Source organism: Arachis ipaensis, chromosome B08 (assembly GCF_000816755.2).
Source record: "Arachis ipaensis cultivar K30076 chromosome B08, Araip1.1, whole genome shotgun sequence".
NCBI lineage: Eukaryota > Viridiplantae > Streptophyta > Magnoliopsida > Fabales > Fabaceae > Arachis > Arachis ipaensis.
The window spans coordinates 114,862,229-114,870,340 of NC_029792.2; positions in this window are offsets into that span (position 1 = coordinate 114,862,229).

The following is an 8,112-nucleotide window of genomic DNA, read 5'->3' on the forward strand; positions in this document are numbered from 1 at the left end:
AAGGTTTTACAAGGCCCTGAGCTGAAGTATCAAAAACTTGAAAAGTTTGCAAACGCCTTGATAGTAGCATCTAGAAGGCTTCGGCCTTATTTTCAATCTCACACCATAAAAGTTCGAATGAACCAGCCCATGAAGCAAATCCTTCAAAAAATAGATGTTGCGGGCATAATGGTTCAATGGGCTATAGAGTTACCCGAGTTCAACTTGAAGTATGAAACTCGGACAGCCATCAAAGCCCAATGCCTCATCGACTTCATGGCCAAATACGCAGGAAATCAAGAGGAGACCTCCACAACCTGGGAGTTGTATGTGGATGGTTCCTCCAACAAAGTCGGAAGTGGTGCATGCATAATACTGACTAGCCAGGAAGGAACTCAAATAGAAGTCTCCTTGAAATTTGAGTTCCCAGCCTCCAACAATCAAGCATAATATGAAGCCCTAATTGCTGGACTGAAGTTAGCTAAAGAAGTCGGAGCAACCAAAGTAATCGTCTTTAGCGACTCTCAAGTCGTGACTTCTCAGATTAACGGAGAGTACCGGGCTAAAGACCCAAATATGAAAAGGTACTTAGAAAAAACTATGGAGTATCTTGGGCGATTTCCTGAAACCGAGGTGAGACACATAACTCGGGAGCTTAACAGCAGAGCAGACGCCCTCTCTAAGTTAGCAAGTACCAAACCAGGGGAAAACAGTAGAAGTCTGATTCAATAAACTCTACAAGAACCCTCAGTCACGAAGATATAAACCAAGCTAGACGTCTTAGAGGTTTCCATATTAGACCTCATATGGATGACTCCTCTGATCGAATACTTAAAATTTGACATATTACCGGAGGAACAAAAAGAGGCCAAGAAGATTCGGAGGGAGGCACAGAATTACACAATGGTGAAAAGCGTCCTCTACAGAAGAGGAATATCTACACCATTGTTAAAATGCGTCCCAACTTCTAAGACAGAAGAAGTGTTAGATGAAATACATAACGGCATCTGCGGCAACCATTTCGGGGCAAGATCTTTAGCCAGAAAGGTTATCCAAACTGGATTCTTCTAGCCGACTTTGCAAAAAGATGCCACCAACTTCGTGAGGAAGTGTCAACCATGCCAGATGCATGCTAACTTCCACGTCTCTCCCCCAGAAGAGTTAATTAGAATAACTTCTCCATGGCCTTTTGCAAAATGGGGACTGGACCTACTTGGGCCTTTTCCTCAGGCGTCTGGACAAGTTAAATATCCCATAGTAGGAGTAGACTATTTCACAAAGTGGATTGAAGCAGAGCCTTTAGCTACCATCACAGTACAAAGAAGTTGAAAGTTTCTTTAAAAGAATATCATTACTCGGTTTGGAGTCCCCAACTCTATCACCTCAGATAATGGTACTCAATTTACCGACTTTACATTCAGAAATTTAGTATTTAACATGAAGATCAAGCATTAGTTCACCTCGGTCGAGCACCCCCAAGCAAATGGGAAGCCGAAGCTGCTAAAAAAGTTATATTAGCAGGGCTTAAGAAAAGACTTCAAGAAGTAAAGGGAGCTTGGGTCGAAGAGCTCCCCCAAGTATTGTGGACCTACCGGACTACACCTCATTCTACTACTGGAGAGATACCCTTCCGACTCGCCTATGGCATAGAAGCCGTGATCCCTATAGAGATCAACGAGCAAAGTCCAATGGTGAGATTTTACGATGAGGTCGGCAATGTTCAAGCTCACAAAAAAGAACTTGAATTGCTCCTTGAAGTCCGAGAACAAGCCCAGATATGAGAAGCAGCGTTGAAGCAAAGGATGACGAACAGATATAACAAAAAGGTCATTTGAAGAGGCTTCGCCTTAGACGACTTGGTTCTGATCAGAAATGATATCGGCGTAAACAAGTCGGGCGAAGGGAAGCTCGCCGCAAATTGGAAGGGACCCTACAAGATAATTGAGGTCTTAGGAAAAGGATACTATAAGGTATCTGACCTAGGGGGATCAGAGCTTTCCAGATCGTGGCACGTCTACAATATGAAGAGATATTACAGCTAGAAGCGAACCTCCCTCCCTGATGTACTCTTTTTCCCGAGTTCATAGTTTTTTCCGAAAAAAAAAAAAGGGTTTTCCTGAAGGGAGTTATAACGAGGCATCACAGCGAGGGTTAGGGCGTAGAAATTGCAACCCCTTAGTAGCAAAAGCATCCTTAAAATTCCATATTAGATTTAGTAATAATATATCTCTTTATATTTTCCTCTTATCTTTCTCTCTAAAATTTCCATTCATCATTTCTACGATATGCACTGACTTAAGCTCGAAAAAACGCAAGAATATGTTGACCGACTTACATGGTTGGCAAGATAAAGCGACAAGGTACAAGTCAATGTAAAGAGGTTATAAAAGTCGATCATGACAAATTCAGACACAATATAGCTAAACGACTTACAAGTTGAAAAGCCAGAGTAGAGTAAAATGTATCACAAGAATAACTTAAGTCATATAAACGATCCAATAGGCAAAGAAAAATTGAACGTACGAGGCCAAAGTAATGGAAAACAAAGAGATGCGAGAGTTCCTTAGGGAATCTATTATAAAATTTTTTCATAAAGACTTTGCCAAAGAAAAAGATTACTTAGCAAAAGGTTTTCCCAGAACCGGAAAAGCTTCACATAATTAAAGCTTTCTGTCCAAAGATCGAAACAAATATTTTTTACAAAAATTTGTAAGAACCTTAAAATCATTCAACGGAAACAAGAATTGTTACTTTGTTAAAGGCCCTATCCAAAAGGACCAGAAACAAAAAAATTGTTGTTAAAAGACCCTATGAAAAAAGGATCAAATATCAGGAACCACAAACGCAAAATATAAACAAACAAATATAAAAAGAGTTCAAAGGACCCACAAGCCGGGCCTTAATAGCTTCAATTACTTCAGACCAATGAGGGGGTTTGAATCATCACCAAGAGAGGAGGTCGGAACTCCAGCCGTGGAAGTCAGAGGGGTCGGAGGGATCTCTTCGGCATTAGGAGCTGGAATCACCTCAGGAGTAGTCGAAGAATATGGCATATCAACCTCACGATGAGGGGATTCTATTACACGATGCCCCGCCATCTTCAGCACATAATCTGCAGCAGGACGAGGAGGAAAAACAATGGCACCATCAACAACAACTTTGTCAGGGTGCAAAGGAGACAGATCCAAGTCGGGAGCCAGAACCTGAACTTGTTCCTTCAGCACCTCAAACAACACCTCAGTACCATCCGCCACAGACTCCTCCAGGTCCTAGTATCCCCCCCAAGCTTGTCCAGCTCCTCATTCAATTCAATTTTATCCGTAAAAAATTGAACGTAATTCTGTTCGGCCTTCTCCTTCAAATCCTCCGCCATGGCACACTGGCCCATCATCTTCCTCTCCCTCTCCTGGGCCTGGGATAGCTCTTCCTTTAGCTTATTATTCTCCTCCTACAGCCTCCTCTCTTCCTCCTAATACATGGCAACCCTCGCTTGGAGATCCTCCAAAGATTTTGGGTAGTGCTCAAATGAGTTTTGTCAAATATATCAAGAAGGGAGATGCAGACCCCCAGCAGTTCAAATTTCCCCCTGGATCAAAATATTAAGATGATTTCGGATAGCAGCATCATCCATAGCAATCTGGCTGTATGGAAGGATGTGCTTCCTAGTAAACTTAGGGCCATCAAAACCAGCGTCCCTAACAATAGAGGAGCCGCTTTCCATGGTCTTACGGTTTTTCTTCTCAGGTTCCGAGGAGGGTGGAACAAGGGAAGCAGGAGGAGGAGGAGGAGGAGGAGGAGTAGGAATAGGATTTACCAAGATCGACCGAGAAGAAGAGGTCCCCAAACAAGACCCATGAAGAGGAGGAGTAACAGAAGCCCCGAGTTCCTGTGCAGCAGCTTAGGTGCGGGCATTTCTCTTAACTTCTTGTACCTTGTTGTACGCCACCCTCGATCCGCTTTTCATTTTTCTGAAAGAAAAAGTAAAAAATGATTAGCACCCAAGTCAAAAGTAAAGTAAATAGATTAATACAAGTCGGAAATAATCAAATTCAAAAACCAACAAGTGACTACCTAGCTCGGTCTTAACGTAGTTCGGAGATCCAAGAAGAAATTTCTTGGTGTCTAGGTTTGGAGCCCACCCACAAGCCTCTCGGCAAAAGTCAACTATAGTGTCCTCTACCTCCTCCAAGTCTACCAAACCATATTTTTCTACAGGTGATGGAAGGATTCATCAAAGATAGAAAAAATTTTCCGGCCTAGAATAGCTTGGAAGGAAATCCACTGCTGCTTATTCTTAGCACTAAAAGGTTTTGTCAGATGGAAAAGATAGAAGAAGATCTTTAAGGAAATTGAAAAGTCAACCCCTTGGCTGACAAGTTGATAAATTTTGAGAAAACTCCAAGAATTGGGATGGAGTTGGGTAGGAGCTACTCTACAATAGGACAACACTTCCATTTCGAAGTCGAAAAAAGGCAGGGTAATCCCAAGACGGCTAAAAACACAGTCATACATGAAAATAAAGTGGGGGTCAGTGTCACTAATCCTCCCACAGCAAACTCGGTCCTTAAGATCTGGGGCCACCAACTCATATTTGGGTTCATCATTATCAAGGCTACGGATCCATGTTGTTTTCTGAGCTTGGTTATGAAAACAGTATCTACTATTGGGCGTGCAGATAGTACAGAGGAGTCTACCCATCTCAATAAGGGTTCAGGGACACGGGAAGATATTTTTTCAGAAAATGGAAAATGTACGTAAAAGTGATAACACCTACATTGCGCAAAAATAAATCATCAAAAGCCAGTCCACAGCAAAGCAGTTCTTTTCAAACAAAAGTCAAGAGCAGCCAATAATCACAACCAAAAAGACTTTTGCAAAAAGAAAACCCAAAATATCAAAAAAATCTTCCTACTACGAACAGTAAAGATATCACAAAAGGAATCTCACTCCTAAAGCATAGAGAAGAAACAGAAAATACTGTAAAAAGCGAAAGGGAGATACAAAGAACTAACTTTTGTGAAGAAGAAGATAAAGAGGCAAACACTGCAGAACACCAACGGACGAAAGCGCAAGAAATTTGAGTAAGAACAGAGAAAGGGAGCGTCAAAAATGAAAGAAAAAGAAAGAAGGAGGAGGAAAAAGTATTTATAACACACTAGGGTCATAACTGTAAAACGACGCCGTCATTAAAAGAACACGCCGTTAACAATGTAACTGCCCCCCCCCCCACATGTAAATGCAAAAGCTAAACGGATGTGATGGTTGATTAAACGCGTCGATTGAAAATTCAAAATTACATCGGTTTCAAAACGAAAACCATGTCGGTTTTTCGACTTGAGCGTCCCCGAGTTCAATTAATACTCAAATCTAACTCATAATTAAGAGATCAGACTCGAGTAGGGGCACTATTCATACCCTGACCCAATACATAAGCCAGGCCCAATCAGGCCAAGAGGCCCAATCCAAAAAGATTGGCCATCACCGACTATCCGACATCTTATAAGAAGTCGGAGTCAACACCAGCAAGCAGTCAGCACTTATCCAAGTGAATAACTGCCTCCTTAAATCTCTCACCCACTTCTAGAAGAGAGATCCTAACAACCCTAAGATAAAGGAATGCTTATCCACCATCAGAAGTGGAACTACTTCAGCGGTGGTTATTGGTTCATTCCATATAAATACACTGACACACTCAGGTAAACCTAAGTTCCAATACTCTAAACCTGCTTAACCTCTTGCTAACTTAAGCATCCGAGTGTCAAATATTTTAATTTTTACATATTCATATATAAATTAAGACAAAAACTTAAAATTCATAGATAAATTAAACTACAAACATAAAATTCATACAATGTCATTAGCTCAAATAACTTGAAATTAAAAAAAAAAGTGTTAGATCACTATAAATTTAACACCATAATAAAGAAATTATAATATTAGATATAAAGGAAACTTCAACCCTTATTCTTTATCACTTTCAATATCATCATCATTAAAAGTTTACAAATCAAGATTTAAACCTGAAAATCATATAGAAGTTTGCAAATCAAGATTTAAAGCTGAGGGTATAAAATTAACATAAATCATATAAATGTATAAAGATCAGAATGCACAATTACAAAATCAGAATAAAATCAAAATTCAAAATGCAAAATCAGAATAAAATCAGAGATTTTCTACTCTTTATGAATACACATGCATAACCTAAATGATCAAAAGAAACAGAATCACTACAACACACTAAAATGATTTGAAATGGAAAAAAAATTAGAAAGAATGGAGGGTAATAGCTATCAGCTTGTCCTCATAGAGAACAACAAAATTGACTCAAGAGGTAAAAGGACATTGACTCAAGAACAACAAAATTTTGATGGCTCTACTCTAGGAAACACTGAATAAAAACAATAGTATATATAAATAATATACATTTCAGTCTTGTTGTTAACACTTAACACAAGGCTTTAAGTCACATGAATAAGTAAAGTGGCTCCTCTAGCCTAGTGGGGTCAAGTTCAAGTTCAAGTCATCATTTCTAACCACAACATTCCTTAGATGAACAACATTAATCTAATAATAATGATAATGATGGAATACATAGATTTGAAATGTTTAGAGCTATATAGCATGTATAATAAGCAGCATTGAAATGTAATAATGATGAAGATTGGATTATGAATCTTTGATAATCTCATAAAATTAATTAAGATGATGCATGCACTGATGATTAAAAAGAAGAGGAAAAGGCTGCTATGCTGCAGAATGTAGTAGTGTCTTGCAAATACAAACTCATAATACATATTACAAAATACTAATATGATCTACAAACATAAACAGGCATAGCACAAGTAAATTAAAAGGAGTAATTATTATTGTTATTTTATATTCATGATTAAATAATGAGGAAAAGAAAAGGGAGAAGAAAAAGTTGGACATGGTTACAGCTAAGCAGTAGGCAGATCTAGAAGGAGCCATGGTTCAAGCCAAGAAAGAAATGTGTGTGTTGTTGCTGTTTACAGGAAAAAGGAGCAAAAGTATATATATAAATAAAACAATAGTACATATAAATAATATACATTTCAGAGCTCAAGTTTTTAAAAGGATTGAATCTAAAGTTTAGGAGGAAAAAACAAAATTTTTTGGTTCAGTTTGATTATACAGAAAAACATAAAGGGTAAAGCTTCAATAAATGAATAAATAAAACAACAATGGAATTATTATATCATCATTCAACAGGATAAAGCCATCAATTTCAGACTCGTAACGAATTCAACAAGAATCAAGCTATTTCAATTTCAACAGGATGAAGCCATCAACCCACACCGTCACTTCATAGCTCAATTTCATAATTTAATTTTTTATTTAAAAAAGGGGAAAATGATTTTTTTTTAATTGAGCCAACAAACACTGATTGTTGCCTGAATCAAGCTATTTCAACCCACAAAACTTAGTAACAAACTCAGAAAACTCCCCAGAGAATCTGTTATCACCCAAATCAGAAATTGAAGAATTTTACAAGAAGAAGAGTTACACAACGCAGGAATCTACCCAGTCAAAAGAATCTATGGACTGAATTTTAAATGTTCTTTTGAGCATCAAAATTAATTTTAGTTTTATCTTAACTATTTTAACATAAATCATAAACATTAAATTAAAGAAAAAAATTGAAGATGCACATCAGTTGTAAGTATTGAGCGAGAAGTGCTTAGTGCTTACCAGTCACCAGAGAGACGACGACGGAGGAAGGAGGGACGACAAGGTGAGCAGAGACCAGAGGCCGCAGATCGCAGAGACCAGTCGGCGAGGACAGTGACGGCGGGAAGTGGGAGCGACGCCGACGTGAGCTCCGTGAGGGACAGCGGCGAGGTGACCGAGGTGAATGAGGAGGGTTGGTGTCTTTGTGAGTGACGGTGAATATGACGAGGCTAACCAGCTACAACGATGGGACAAGCTGTGACGGCGACTTACTGACGCAGCTGAAGAAGTGACTGTGGTCCTTGACTCCTTGGAGAAGAACCGAAGAAGTGAAGAGTGAGTGAGTGACGAAATGAGTTCTCTAGGGTTGAGAACGGAAATGAGCGACGGTGAGGAACTAACCCTAATTTCTAAACTTATATATATATATATATGCACTAC